The sequence below is a fragment of the Triturus cristatus genome, chromosome 6 (assembly GCF_964204655.1).
Source record: "Triturus cristatus chromosome 6, aTriCri1.1, whole genome shotgun sequence".
Classification (NCBI taxonomy): Eukaryota; Metazoa; Chordata; class Amphibia; order Caudata; family Salamandridae; genus Triturus; species Triturus cristatus.
Window position 1 is genome coordinate 958,794,324 of NC_140589.1, and position 16,365 is coordinate 958,810,688.

Below are 16,365 nucleotides of genomic sequence, written 5' to 3' on the forward strand. Positions count from 1 at the left end.
CGCGCCCCCCATCTGTTAAAATCGCGCCAGGAACTGAGCGCAGCGTCACTAGCTTTCACTCCTGAGGCACAGCCGGGAGCAGGGACTCGTGAGTTGCTTAAATTGTTTTAATGTTATCACTGGTTGCACTTTGCCATATTTTAACGAGGAGATAGACACCATCCCCGCCCAGCGCTTAGAACGCTGACGCGGGCCGGTGTTTTCACAAGGAGCGCACGTCATTGGCCGGACTGACAGGCACGCCTACTGCCAGCAGCCGCGCCCCCCATCTGTTAAAATCGCGCCAGGAACTGAGCGCAGCGTCACTAGCTTTCACTCCTGAGGCACAGCCGGGAGCAGGGACTCGTGAGTTGCTTAAATTGTTTTAATGTTATCACTGGTTGCACTTTGCCATATTTTAACGAGGAGATAGACACCATCCCCGCCCAGCGCTTAGAACGCTGACGCGGGCCGGTGTTTTCACAAGGAGCGCACGTCATTGGCCGGACTGACAGGCACGCCTACTGCCAGCAGCCGCGCCCCCATCTGTTAAAATCGCACCAGGAACTGAGCGCAGCGTCACTAGCTTTCACTCCTGAGGCACAGCCGGGAGCAGGGACTCGTGAGTTGCTTAAATTGTTTTAATGTTATCACTGGTTGCACTTTGCCATATTTTAACGAGGAGATAGACACCATCCCCGCCCAGCGCTTAGAACGCTGACGCGGGCCGGTGTTTTCACAAGGAGCGCACGTCATTGGCCGGACTGACAGGCACGCCTACTGCCAGCAGCCGCGCCCCCCATCTGTTAAAATCGCGCCAGGAACTGAGCGCAGCGTCACTAGCTTTCACTCCTGAGGCACAGCCGGGAGCAGGGACTCGTGAGTTGCTTAAATTGTTTTAATGTTATCACTGGTTGCACTTTGCCATATTTTAACGAGGAGATAGACACCATCCCCGCCCAGCGCTTAGAACGCTGACGCGGGCCGGTGTTTTCACAAGGAGCGCACGTCATTGGCCGGACTGACAGGCACGCCTACTACCAGCAGCCGCGCCCCCCATCTGTTAAAATCGCGCCAGGAACTGAGCGCAGCGTCACTAGCTTTCACTCCTGAGGCACAGCCGGGAGCAGGGACTCGTGAGTTGCTTAAATTGTTTTAATGTTATCACTGGTTGCACTTTGCCATATTTTAACGAGGAGATAGACACCATCCCCGCCCAGCGCTTAGAACGCTGACGCGGGCCGGTGTTTTCACAAGGAGCGCACGTCATTGGCCGGACTGACAGGCACGCCTACTGCCAGCAGCCGCGCCCCCCATCTGTTAAAATCGCGCCAGGAACTGAGCGCAGCGTCACTAGCTTTCACTCCTGAGGCACAGCCGGGAGCAGGGACTCGTGAGTTGCTTAAATTGTTTTAATGCTATCACTGGTTGCACTTTGCCATATTTTAACGAGGAGATAGACATCATCCCCGCCCAGCGCTTAGAACGCTGACGCGGGCCGGTGTTTTCACAAGGAGCGCACGTCATTGGCCGGACTGACAGGCACGCCTACTGCCAGCAGCCGCGCCCCCCATCTGTTAAAATCGCGCCAGGAACTGAGCGCAGCGTCACTAGCTTTCACTCCTGAGGCACAGCCGGGAGCAGGGACTCGTGAGTTGCTTAAATTGTTTTAATGTTATCACTGGTTGCACTTTGCCATATTTTAACGAGGAGATAGACACCATCCCCGCCCAGCGCTTAGAACGCTGACGCGGGCCGGTGTTTTCACAAGGAGCGCACGTCATTGGCCGGACTGACAGGCACGCCTACTGCCAGCAGCCGCGCCCCTTGCTCCTCCCCTCTACTTCCTTTAAGGATGTGCCTTGGCCGGAAGCGCAGCGGACGAGCGCAGCGGGCGCGCCGCCTGCGCGCCGAAGGCGCGCTTAAGGCAAGCTCGTCTGCGCTCGTCCGCGCCGAGACCGGGCCCAGGGCCACCCCCCCTGCCCGAGCAACGCTGGACCCCGGAGCTTATAGATACAGTAGGGAGGTACTGATGCTGCTAAACCCACTATCCGGCAGAGCCCACTGCCCACGTCTATTCCCTAACTTGAAGTATCAAGATAACAAACCCTGTCCAAAATGCTCTGGCCATTTGCCACAGATTATACCTATCCCTGTAAAATCATTATCGATTACAGATCAGACCTCAGGCGCCAGATCTTCCTCCCAGAAGCATATGGAAAACAGGAACGCCATCAAGGGGAAACTAAATAGTGGACTACTAAATGTTAGATCCCTTCCGAAACATGCAACAGAAATACAATTGCTTATTGAGTCCAATAATCTGGACATCCTATTTGTTACCGAGACATGGACTAGGATGGTGGCAGACTTTGAATTAGGGCCGGCATGTCCGGTAGGATACAAGATCGCACACAAACCCAGGACCTCGGGACGAGGGGGAGGATTAGGAGTTATCTTTAGGGAAGATCTAAATATTGTTACCTTGTGTATTGATGATATCTCATGTGCTGAAATCCTCGGGATATCGATCAGAAATGACTCTGAACATTGCATTACTGGCCTAATCTGCTATAGAGCGCCGGGCCATTTTAGCGCAATGCAACAACAGGAACTGATCACTGTGTTCGACAACATGGCATTATCACACAGCAGGTTATTGATATTGGGAGATTTTAATTTAGGGGACAATGACCAATCGCACCCAGCCGTACACAGTATTACACAATCCTGCAACAACTTGGGCCTGAAACAATGGATAACCACCCCCACACACAGGCTTGGGAACATACTGGACCTAATATTCGCTGATGAGGATCTCGTCACCGTGGGAATAATTTCACCAGTAGACTGGTCTGACCACCATCTTATAAATTTTAACATCTACACGTTGTGTAACACAGAATCAACAAACACACAGACCAGGACCTTTATTAGCCGCGACTGGAAGGGTCTGCTAAAAAGGAAAGAGGAAGGGAAGTCTGATTTCAGTCTAGTTGGTACTTCGATTGTTCCTGAAAATGATATCACCACCAATTACCATTCACTATGCCAAGAGATAACTAGGCAACTCAATGTTATTGCTCCATTGAAAGTCATCAGAAAAAGAGGGAAACCCTCTGCGCCCTGGTACACCGATAATCTGAGAGAACTGAAAACTATCTGCAAAAAGGCAGAGAGGCGCTGGAGAATAAACTATTCAGAACAGGAGAAGCTGGCCTGGAGGCAGACAATAGGGCACTACAAGAAGGAAATTCATATCACCAAAGCTAACTACTTCGCAGACCTAATTCTTAACAGCTCCAACAAATCCCGCGACACCTTTAGATTAGTTAAAGAGCTGTCTCACCCTGAATGTGCCAACAGTCAAATTAGACCATCACAAGAGCTATGCGATGGTCTAGCTTCCTTCTTCCAGGAAAAAGTCGCAAAGATAATCGAGAACATGAAGGATGCCTCCTCCCCCCGAGTGCAGGGCTGCAGCGAGAAAAATGTAGGAAATATAAGATCCCTCACTCCAAGGACAACCCTGGAGAATTTCGATATCCCGACGGAATCAGAATTTGTGAAGACAGCCCTCAGTACAACTTCGGGATCTCCGCTGGACCCCCTCCCGCACAAAATATTAAAGGAATTTGGGAATGAGTTTTTTCCAGTACTTCGACGGTTGTGTATACAGTCCTTTGATACAGGTACTGTACCAGGGGACTGGAAATTAGCAGTCGTCACTCCCCTGCTGAAAAAATCTAACCTTGACCCAAGCTGCCATAAAAATTACCGACCCATATCACTCTTGCCTTATCCAATCAAGATCATGGAACGGCTGGTCAGCAGAGGCCTGGCCCTGTTCCTGGAAACCAATAACATCTTGGAGGAAGAGCAATTCGGCTTCAGACCAGCACACGGGACTGAGTCAGCTTTGCTGACGGTGCTGGACGATTTACGAATGAGGGCGGACAGGGGAGAGTCAGCAACTCTTATTCTGCTCGACCTGTCCGCCGCTTTCGATACGGTAAATCATGACATCCTACTGACCAGACTGCAAAACATCGGAGTCGGGGGAGCTGCGCTTGGCTGGTTCCACTCCTATCTGTCAGACAGACAGCAGGCAGTAGCAATTCCTCCGTACCAGTCGGAATTTGCTCCTGTTCCTTTCGGGGTCCCACAAGGGTCCGCAATAAGCCCAATACTCTTTAATATTTACATGCAACCCCTGCTGGGCATCATCAAGACTTATGGTATCAGCGTGATCAACTATGCGGATGACACGCAGTTGATGATTTCCCTTGATGGTACTCAGGCAGACTCACTCGAAATTTTCCACTCCTGTCTGCGGGAAATGACATCATGGCTCAAACAGAACTCCTTGCAATTCAACAGTGAAAAAACTGAAATAATGCATTGCAAAGTAGGCAGAGTCACCAGAAGTCTTCCTTCAGACTTCTGGCCTCTGGAGCCTAGGAAGTCACTAACCCCGGTAAAGGCAGTAAGGAACCTCGGAGTGAGCTTCAACGAGAACCTGAGTCTCGAGACCAATGTCAACAAGCAGGTAGGCAGCTGCTTCGCTCTATTAAGAGGGCTGCGTAAACTGTTGCCTCTTCTACCAATACAGGTCAGAGCCACTGTAGTAAGAAGCACTATTCTCAGCCGCCTAGATTATTGCAACTCCCTATTATTGGAGTCTCCTGCCTACTTGATCTCTAGACTTCAGACTATTCAGGCAGCCGCGGCCAAACTGACTCTCTCTCGAGGGCGAAGAGCCTCCACTGCCATTGCCTTGGCAGACCTCCACTGGCTTCCTATACGCCAGAGAATTCTGTTTAAATCCCTATGCACTGTCTTTAAAGCAGTACACGGGATGGGCCCTCGTCCACTTCAACACAAATTTAAGTGGTATGAACCCACTCGGTCCCTTCGATCATCCTCTTCCAGACTTATTGACACCCCCAGGTTTAGGAAAGTCACCTGTGGTGGGAGAGCCTTCAGCATAGCGGCAGCACATCTGTGGAACAGCCTACCTATCGACATCAGGAAAACAGATGAACTGATGGCCTTCCGAAAAAAGGTGAAAACCTGGCTCTTTCCCAGAACCTAATGGTTTCAGACTCATAAGACTCCCTTCCTTGCTCTCCCTGCTGCACAAAGTTTTTAGCTATTGTACACAGCGCCAGGATGCCCGTAGGGTTACAGAGCGCTCTATAAATGCCATAAATAAATAAAATAAATAAATAAACCTCTGATGTTAACCTAGCACGCACAGAAACTGTAAAGGACAGGCTGCTACGGACTGAAACTAGTATCTCCCTATCCCGTTAGACTCAGATAACTACTTTATTTATTTCTGTATTTTTAATGATGTGAATTCTTGCATAATTGCTTTTAACAGTGGGTCTCATAGTCCATCTGCCACCATTTTCATACTTGCCTCAGTCTCGCTTATAGGCATTTTAACTACATATATTAATTTACGTAAGGGATATTTTAGTTATCTGTGTGGAAAGCTTTCTTTTTAAGACATAAGGTAACTATCAGCTCCTGTTTAGTCACTTTTATCTAACATAGATTAGTGTTTGGTATCCCGACTAAAATCTCTAGGAAGGAAAGTTGAAGAAAGCAAAGGATATGTAGCGTGAAGAGTCGAGGTTGTACTAGTTGTATGAAATACCCGCTTTTTATCTATTGTACTTTTTATTCGTTATGTATTTTTTAACTGTGTGATTTTGTTTATGGTTTTAATTGACTAATAAACTAACATTAACTCTCAACTGAAAATTTCCCCACCCCTGCCCACCTGCTTTTATTATTTGATTTGTAATCCCCCATACTCCTCCGTTGCTTAAAAGGCACCCTAAAACCTCCCTGTTGCTTCCCGGCATTGACATCTGACTCCAGCACTGCCTCAACCTCTTTTCTGTTGATCTCCTAACTTTCAAAATTGCATTCTTAAAGTAAAGTTCTTTTTCTCAGGGTAGAACAACTCCTGTTTACTACTGGGTCTCTCCTTTTACCTCCTTTTATTTAATGTGCTTTTGGGCATATTCGTTATTAGTTTAATGCTCCAAGATTGGTGTTTGACATCTTGGAACTGTAAATTAAACACAAAAAAGAGAAACAAATGGCTGCCATGTCATGATGCGTATCTGCTCAAGAATGGCGAAATACATGAACGTGTATGGAATTATGCAGCTGAAGCTTGCTTTTGTTTTTGCCAATGCTGTTCCACACCACAAACAAGCATGTTCTTTTCTTTTTCCAATGCTAAACATCTTTAGCAATTGGCATTGGCAAAGTCAAATGACATGGTAAAGCCATTACAGGTGATGCCTATTGGCGTTGTCAAAGCTTGTTAATATTATTTATTGAGCTGCAGAATGCTTTCTCACACTTGGGGTCATGGGTAGCATAACATAGAAGCATTGCAGGTGGCACTTAATAGATGACAGCAGAGAAAAACAGAGAACTTAGAGCAAAGCTGAAAGAGTTTCCAATATAAGAAGTGAAAAGCCATGACATGCAGAAATACCCACATTTGTTTTCATTTCACTGACTATTAGTAGGTACACTTCCAGTGGCATGTTATTTACTAAGGCATAGTTTGAAATAATTCAGAGAACAGCAGTTTTTTCTAAAACATATCTCCAATTAATTGCCAATTCTTTAGAAATTAAATATATATTAAAAGTAAAAAAAGTAGATCTAAAATTCATAGATAGATGCAGTTTTTATTGTTATGATTCGCTTATAATTCCCTGCAAAGCAATTTTAAAAGAAGGGAAAATAAATCAAATAAATATGGACCCCAAGCTTTCCATGAATCCAGTGAATCAGTCAACCTCATCTCAAGCAGTCCACAAAGGGATTATTTAGAGGGTTGTTTCAGCAGGATGGCAAGGGAAGTTGGATTGGCAATTAGACAGATGCTAGTATTCAGGGCTTGCCGGGCAGCAGCTTGCATAACCAGTTGTTTAATGATCAATGGGCCTGATGTACAAGGCAATTATGCAGTCACAATTTCCACACACTGTAAAATCACAGAGTTTGCAATCAATAAATGCATTTTTGTTATGCACTAAACCCACTCTGCCATTCAATAACAGGCTACCAAATTGCAAAATGGATTTAGAAACCCAATGAATCGCTATTTGGAAGATGCGTGTTTAGTGTGTCCCTTCCAAATAGTAATTTCTTTTGGTATCTATTAATTTTCCCCATTGTGAATGCTAAAAAAATGATTGTTGGGGAGTAGGCAGTAGTCGTCCTGCTCTGGCTTGACTGCCCTACACCCCCTCCACACCGATTGCCGGTACCAGCCAACCAGTGAGCTCCAACTTCTTCAGATCTTCAGGCTTTCTTCTTTCTACATTTAAACCACCAAACATAAGATCTTATAAGGTTGCATAAGGCCAGGCTTGGTGCCAAAAGAGGAGGAAAACAAGAAGCATGCCCAGCATCCAGTACCTAGTCCCCCTTACTGAGAGTGGTCTGATACCTGAGACCTTCAACCTCCAGTCCTCTGAAAGCCTTCAGAAGTCTTCAAGAAACTAAGGTTCCAAGGCCCCAGGCTCAAGGAGCAGAGAAAATTAAGTGGAACTTTATAAGCTAGCCGAAGCTGAGAGACAAGACCTAGCAAATGAGGAGCTACAGTGAGAATGAGTCCAGCCGGAGGTGAGCATGAATGGGGCGTTAGAGCCAACACTCTAGTGTTGAGCCGGAGTGGCGAAGAGGCGGACAGGCTAGGACTTGGTGCGGTTTGTACCACTGCGTGCTCCCTGCCCTACGCCTTCCTCCCATGTACCATGCTCACTTTACCACCAGCTGTCACAGCTACAGTTACATCACCTACAATACCAACTATAACAGTTGCAACAGCTACAGTACAGCAGCCAGCAGCGACAACATTCTTCAACCTAAAAGCCAGCAAGCTAACAAGCCAATAACTTAATAAGCCAACAGGATACTGCTTGATTACTTCCCTCCTATGCCCGCACCTATCAGCCCATAACCATCTAGGCAACTCTCAACAGTTGTATAGCCTCCACAATAGTCTTTACAATAGCTTGCAATTATTAAGTTACTAACTTGCCAAGACATGGAAAAGCAGTGGCTGAGACAGGAAACAAAATACCTGCACAACGTAAGTTTAATAATGAGGTCTGGTAAGGCATAACTAGCCCCCACCACCAGGAAGAAGGGGTGCCTTTGAAGACGTCAATAAGACCGCTTTAATACTACAACACAAAAGTCAAGTACCCAACTGCTTAATCTCCCCCATGATGAAAATGTTCGAAAATAGTCAGAAAATTCCACCCAGGTTCCCATTCCTCAAAGAGCCAGGACAGGAATGACTTTTGAAAATTGATGAGTTACAAGGTCTGTCAGAGACACTTACTCCACAGATTGTGTTTAATGACTGGGACTCAATCCCAGATCAAGTGAAAACTAAAGACACTGATAACCCAGGTGCCGTCACTCCTAAAGATGGACTTCAATCTTCGGATTCCACCACAACATACATCCACCTGGGCGATGCCCACAGGCTAAAGGATCCACATGCCTCAGGGCCAGTGTAGGCCGCTGAGGCAGCCAACCCAGCTGAGCTCTTGCAGTCACTGTCCTACCTACAAAAACAAGACATAAAGGTAGAGGTTCATGGTCAGCGAGTAACAGCATGGGGGAAACACATGACCCAAGGGATTTTCCACAAACGGATTCACCTCACTGGAAATTTAACTGAGTTAGCTACTCCCTAACAGGGTATCCAAAGCTGCCTCTGCATTCACCAGCCATAAGCACACCTGATGACACTGACCGTGCCTCAATATAGCTATATTTAACTACCTCTATGAGGTCAACACTTGCACACATGGCAGAGACTATGAAAGATACACTAACCCCGGTAACGGAGCTGGTAAAGGATACCCCATGTGCTAACATCAAACCTATGGCAGGACCAGCTGACCAACCCCTGTGCACTAACCCACCATCAGTAAACTAATTGTCGATAGAAAGTCTACTGAGTAAGGAGAACACCAAAACCAGTGACTGCTCAGATAACTTGCATCTGCTATTAAAAACCTTTCAAGCATCTGTAGATGCTATCTATTGCCACTCAGTTAAATTGGACTCGCAAGTAGGCCTCCTTAACGTCCTTGCAGCACATGTTTCATGCATCAATTCTAAGCTGTCTAAATGAAACGACTTAATCATTGATGCCCAGACAGCTACCTATCTCCAACAAACCACCTGCTCCTGCTCCCATATTGTAGATAGATTGGGAACCCTACCTGACACTTTAAACCCACTTTTCACGGACTAAAATCCAGTATGGGTTGCTTCCCAAAAAACAGATCATCAAACTGACGAAATAGAGGAAAAAGTGGAAGTAAGGCAGGTTATCGCCTCCAGCCCTGGCCCCTCAACTAGAGATCAACAAGGTCAGCTAGTGATTAGCGATTGAGATCATAACAGAGTGGTAAACCAGAAAGAAACAGGTCCCTAAAGGATTCTCCCCAAACTAACTCAGTGCCCTCACTCCTAAATGCGGCTCGCACAAAGCCGCAAAAGAAACGACTTAGGAAAGCTAGGAACAAGCCAACTGTGCAATTAACAGAACTCACAAGATTACCAAACTTCACACAACCCAAAGAGCTCTACCCAATTTTTGTGAAAAAAAACATAGCAAAGATTCCCTCCTTGGTGTGACACAGTGCCGCAAACCATCAAGCACCTCACAATGAATGGAGTGAACAAACACCAAACTGGGTCTTGGGGGAAGCAAACACCTGCAACACCCAATCGGCGGCCCTCCAAAGCAGTCCATTTGATGGCAGTCTCTCTTGGCAGACTCCGGTTTAGATTCGTTGCGGTGCTGTGCAGGAACATCCCAGCACTAAACAAGAAACAACACCGGCACTCTAAGGGCTGCAAAAAACAGAATACATCAAGTCTGTCTGGGTTGATAACAGAAAAATACAGGATGACTTATGGGCCAAGCTGTTTCGCGACAGCAAGCGATTCAACTCAAGAAACTTCTGGTTTACTCTGAACAATCTAAACCACTATATCAGTCCCCAGGCAACATTCATATCAGGGAAGAGTGCTGGGTTACTTTTCTTAATATACCCTTATTGGAAGCAAAGGATTCAGCACCTACAGCACTCTTAGAGGCACACTCCATATCACTGCCATCAGACAACAAAGCCCCTCCCTGTAAAGAGCTCTCACCCAAACCAAGCCCCCCACAAGTAGACATCTTAGCAGTAGACCAACCTGTTTACCTGGGCACACACCACAGGCACCTCTGCACGGGGACCACCGGCTACAAGTTCAACCAACCTCAGACATTGATCCACATTTTTCACTCAATCTGGTAGGTGTACAACTGTCTGAACAAGAAATAGCAAAAAGTTATCATCAAAGGCAGGAGTGACGGTGCCGCTTGGTGAAATGGAATACCCCAGGCTATTTATAAAAAAGACCTGCAGTACTGGGCAGGAAACCTGGCTCCTGTCTACTCAAATGCAGTCCACACAGACGTTATTCCTGACTCATGGCGAGGTGCAGTCATCACCCCACTCCACATAGGAGGAGATAAAACGTTACCAGAAAATTACCGCCTCATCACACCCCTAGACAATGAAGCAAAGTACATTGCATCCCTTGTCCTAGACGATCTGACTGCCTAGGCAGATGCAAAACTAATAATTCCAATAACTCAATTTGGTTTCAGGAGGGGTTCTGGTACAATCACAAACATCTTGGCCCTGTCCATTCTACTGGACCAAATGGGAATGCAGAATCGCATGACTTATTTCTGCTTTGCTCTGCTTTTGATTGTCTAAAGCCAGCGATGCTCTGGTGGAAGCTCAGTGCTTGGAACATCCCGTCTCACCTGCTCAGGACCAGTGAGCCACTCCACAGCAAACATGGGTGTGGACTGGAATCAGAGACGGCTCCCTACGGTCAAAAAATATCTACACACAATAAGGCTTAAAACAGGGGTGCGTGTTGGCTCCATGCCTTTTCGATCTCCTCATGTTTGACTTTTCACCTGCTTTTGACGAAATTAACAGCCACTCACCCATCTTGGCACTTTAGCGCTGAACCACTTATTATATGCTGATGATGGGATCATGTCTAACCAAAGTAGGCTTGCAGAGACTGATAAATACACTGCACTTGCATGCTACACAAAACAACCTGGTCATTAACCGAAACAAAGCAAGGTTATGATGATGGTTAGCAAGGCAATCAAGAAGAATGTAACTTTATATCTCGGCATGCATGACCAAGATACAGTAAAGGAATTCAAGTACCTAGGGGTACAGTTAGATGATAAGGGAACAGCCAAACAACAGCCCAGAGCCACCACAAACAAGGGTAATACCCTAATCACCGCTTTTAACACCTTACACAAGAGACTGAAAGGTCCAACACTTGAAGTTAATGGCTGCAAAAATCCTAACAACCTTTAACTAGAGCAGCGAGGCCCTCTTCAGCCATGTGTTAGCCCTACTGGACAAACTTCAAACAAAAGTTTATCATTGTGTGTTAAACTTAGCATAGATCTCTTCTCCGAGTCAAATTTAGCTGGAGTTTGGCTTAATGACGTAATCAATCAGGCGGCAGGGTGCAACAATCTAGTACCGCTTTAAATTAAAACATGCAGACTCTAAACAACATCCTGTGACAGCAATCGACAACAGGGGTAGCTGTAACCACAGCAACAGCTTTAAACAGTATTCGGATCAATCTTTAGTAAATCTGGACCTTGGGAACCTTTGGGCTCTGCCACTTTCATACAAAGCTTTTAAAAAAAAGAGTTAACTCTGCAATGGCCAAAATCTCTTTCCTAAAAGACAAAGAGGTGCTCGCAAAAGGAGGACATGCCTGGGTTGTCATCAACAGGTACTCGATGCTAAAGAGAGCTCAGTACTTAGCCTGCACATTCCCGCTTCACCTGAAACTAAAGCTGCTGCAGTGTCACCTGGGCCACCCACCCACACTAGCAGAAAAACTTGCGCCGTTGTACCCCGGCGACAGAGGTTGCCGTTTATGCGGCTTAAGCAAAGAGAACCTCCTGCACCCAACTTGACTTTGCCCCAGGATGGCAGCGGAGAGGAGGCGTCTCCCCACGCCCTCATTAAAAAGTAAAGGGGTCTGCACATACAGACAGGCTGTCATTTCCTGTCCAGATCCCAACAACCCTGTACTGAACTGTTGCTTCATGAAATTTTAAAGTAAATTAGAATAAAAATTAAGCCAACCAGTAACCAAGCGCATCACGGTGCAGTGATACTGGTCACTAGCCAGGGGTTGTTCTCGGACTCCCCTGACAAAATCACGACAGACTGGGCCAGGCTGTCAGCCGGCAACAGACACTGACATTAATAAGTCGGTCTATCCTGTACCCTAGAACCTTCTGAAAAAGCCTTCAGACAAAGCTATGATGAACTTGACGAGGCTGCCAGCCGGGGAATAGTCATTTACATCAAAACCTGGGCTATCCTGGTCCACTGGAACCTCTTGAAAAAGATGGGCGCATGTATCTACCTTGCTGTGTGCCTTCACGATTCCATTAGAGAGCTTGATAAGACCTTAACCTGTGCGCACGCACTAATTGATCTACGAATCAGTATAACAAGATTCTAACTTGCACCTCTGCACTTACACTTTTGGGTCCCTGCTAGCTGGGGAGGAGACACCAACATCAAAATCGCGGCTATTTTGACATCCTGGATTTCTCTGATAGAGGTGCATGCACAAACCAAAAACAGCTGTGTGACGTGTTCAACCTCATGAAACTGTTAGTTAAAACCTTTTACTTTGGACATTTGCTCTTTAAATCAAGTCCTCAGGAGGCCTCCAGACAAGTCCCGCCATTGACAACCTCTAGACAGCATTTACGCACTTTCAAGCTTCTAACTCATATGTTTGGACTTTAAAAACACCCCTTGACCCCCAGGACCTCATGAAAATGTTTGGGATACCTCGGCTAGGTTGATAGCAAGGTAATAGAAACTAATATCAAAATCATGGGCAACTCCGGCACCTGGGAACTCTCTGACAAAGTTGAATGCATGAACCAAAGGTAGCTGTGTGACTTTTTTAACTTCACAAAACAGTTTGATAAAACGTTTTACCCCGAACACCTACAGTTTAAACTAGGGCCCTAGGAGACCTCCAGACAAGTCACATTGATAAACTTAAGACAGGATTTACGTACTCATGGACTTTAAAAAAGCTTTTTTACTTGTTCGGAGCCTATACCTACTAAATGGCACAAACGCGTGATGTTTCCCCACCCGTTTTATTTTGTTTTATAAATTTTAATAATTGTTCTCTTTTGTAAGATTTTAATTAATCAACACAAAGAAAGTTACTTAGTTACAGTGAGCCATGAGATTACTGCCAACTCTAAAAAAAACCTTTTTTTTTAAAATGCACCGCCATTTTCTTTAACCCTTTGCGTGCGCATGACGGAACCACGCCGTCATGAGCCACGGGCGGCGTGTGCTCATGACGGCGTGGTTCCGTCATGCTGTGGCCGCTCCGCCCACGCGTCGCTGATTCCCCGCCTGTGCGGGCGAAATAAAGAGTGGGCGGAGTCATGACGGAACCACGCCGTCATGAGCACAGATCGCCCGTGACTCATGACGGCGTGGTTCCGTCACGAGCATGGCGGCGCCACACTCACCCCGCACCCCCCCCCAGCGCCGTGGCGGAATTTGCGCCGCGGCGAAGGGGTTAAGAAAACTACCTGCTTTAAAAAAACACAAAAGTTAACTATAGTTAAATGCGATCACGGACATGGTAGTCTTTTGACCTCAGCAGGGCACCTTCCATGTAATGGCAACCAATTGTAGTGAGTCACAATTTGCAACCTACTTCATAAATATTGATGATGATTAAGATCGGATTTCGACCCACTGCGATTTGGAATTTTGTGAAGCAACATATTAGTGCACGGGTAGGTTTGCAAAGTTCCTTTCCGTTCGAAAAAGTCAGTGCACAATTAGGGAGCACTTTTTTGCAATCGGAAATTTCACATATCAGGCCCAATCTACCCATGCAACTGTACTATGGATTGAACTATGCATAAACATACATGGTTTAGGATTTGAAGTGTTGCACTGATGACAAATGTAAGGATATTCATTTAGCTGCTGAATACTGCCGACATTTTGGTGTTACATGAAACTGGAAATAGAACAGGCCGCAGATTGTGGGTATATTTTTATTTTCGGATTCTTGAACTGGCAGAGTTCAGAGTGAATATTGCCAGTGGTATGTTTGTTGATAGTATGGACATATAACTGCAGCCACTCACATACTTACCAAGCCCAAGAGAGCATAAAGTCCTCATCCTCTAGAAAAGAAAGGTAGATCTGTCTAAACTGGGCAAACTAATAAACAGAAGTGGCTCTGCCAAATGTGGGCTGAGTCAGCATCTGTGGTGCAGGTTAGGAAGCACTGTGCAGCTGCCTCAAGATGTTTTCCATATGTGGACCGTGGGATTCAATGCCGCATCTTCATGAGCAAGGATCTTGCTCATTATCCAAAAGGTGGATGATGCCTTCATGGCAAAGGTGGATCAAGAGGCCACCTTCGTTTAAAAGGGTGGTCTAGTTTTTTTGGTCTGGCGTCACCCAAGGCATTTTGATTTTGCTGAATAAGCCCTCTATATCCACTGGTCTGCTGTAGCGTCATTGACGTTTTGCTTCAACCTACCACAGCTTACAGTATGGGCAATAAATCAGGCCACTTTACCCATCGGTTAATTTTGTGTAAGTGACAAGCATTCTACCAAAATACAAAGTCATCAAACCGAAGCAGTCCCTTTTTAGTGCCAATGATTTGTAGGCTATTGCGTGCTTTAAAAAAAAAAAAGTATTTTTAAATTTTTTTAATATCATTTTTTAAACTTTGAAAGGGCCTGCCAATTTCCAGATACTGCTACCAGACCTCAACAGTAGTTTGCAGTGTGCCTCATCCTCATGCGCACTTCTTACGGCCACCATGGCAGAGAATGGCATTTTTAATACATTTTGAGTAAGTCTATAGCTTGATGGTGAATTGGAGTTTTGAGCTAAGTTAAAATTGCAATCCATGCATTTGCTAAAGGACTACTTTTTCACAATTATATGTGTATTTTAATTTAGAAACTGATCTAGCAACTGCACCTTAGAATTGTTTTTGCATTGCTTTCAAATTGTAAGAAGACTTGAAAACTAAAATCACTGTTTACCTCTCTACGTTTAAGTAACGGGGCAATGTAGCACCTAGGACAGCAGCATGAAGAAGGAAAAAGACAATACATTGACACAAACAATGTACCACAGATATAAAAATGTAATCAATGCACTTGTCAACTGTTATCGTAAAGTGGCACACGACCGAGATATGTATTGTCAGCTTTACAGCTTGTTGATTCACTGTACGTGGCCCTACGAGATCGCTGTGAAGATAGAAATTTGTAGACTATAGACGTTTTTGTAAATAAATGCTTGCCAAAAATAACAAGAGAAGAATATTAAAAAGTCCTACTGTTGCCCATTTTTCAGAATGCACAGCATCAATATTATCAATTTTTCAAAATTTGAACAGCATATTTGTATGCTAAACAACTACCGACATTCATCCGTGCTGCTCTACACGGCTAAATCCTGGAGAAGGTCATCAAAAAATGCCTAGTCGCCTATCTTAAGGAAAACCATCTCCTCAACACCACGCAATCTAGATTCAGGCCTAATCATGGCATGGAAACAGCCCTCACCGCCGCAACAGATGACATCCGAATGATCATGGACAGAGGTGACACCACAGCCCTTTGCTTCTGGACCTCTCTGTGGCATTTGACACCATCTGCCACCACATCCTCATACAAGAGTACACAAAGCTGGCATCCCAAAAAAGTCTACTATTTGCTGGATATGCTCCTTCCTGACAGGCCGAACACAGTTAGTCAACCTTGCCCCTTTCTGCTCCGATCCCCTCAACCTCATCTCTACCTCATCTGCAGAGTCCCTCAAGGATCATCGCTTAGGCCCACCTTTTTCAAAGGCTATAGGACCTCTGTTGCCAACATCATCCACACACATGGATTTAATGTCTTATCCTATGACGAAGACAGTCAGCTCATAATCTCCCTCTCCACTAAAGTGTCAGGCACCTGCATTAGTTTCTCTGCCTGCATGGCCAAAGTTGCCGGATGGATCAACATCAACTTCTTCAAGCTAACCACTTACAAGACGGAAGATGTGATCTTCATCAGAAACCCCTCACCGTGGGACCCCACTTGGTGGCATACAGAACTCAGACCTACCCACTACATGACAACCCATGCCAAGAACCTCTGGATTGTCATCGACAACCAACTCCACATGA

General features: G+C 45.7%; 1 protein-coding gene across 3 annotated transcripts in view; it reads left to right on the forward strand.

Moving 5' to 3' along the window:
• Positions 1-16,365, forward strand: part of ADGRG6 (adhesion G protein-coupled receptor G6) — a 621,002-nt gene that overhangs the window by 459,500 nt on the left and 145,137 nt on the right. The gene's annotated exons all lie outside the window — the stretch shown is intronic.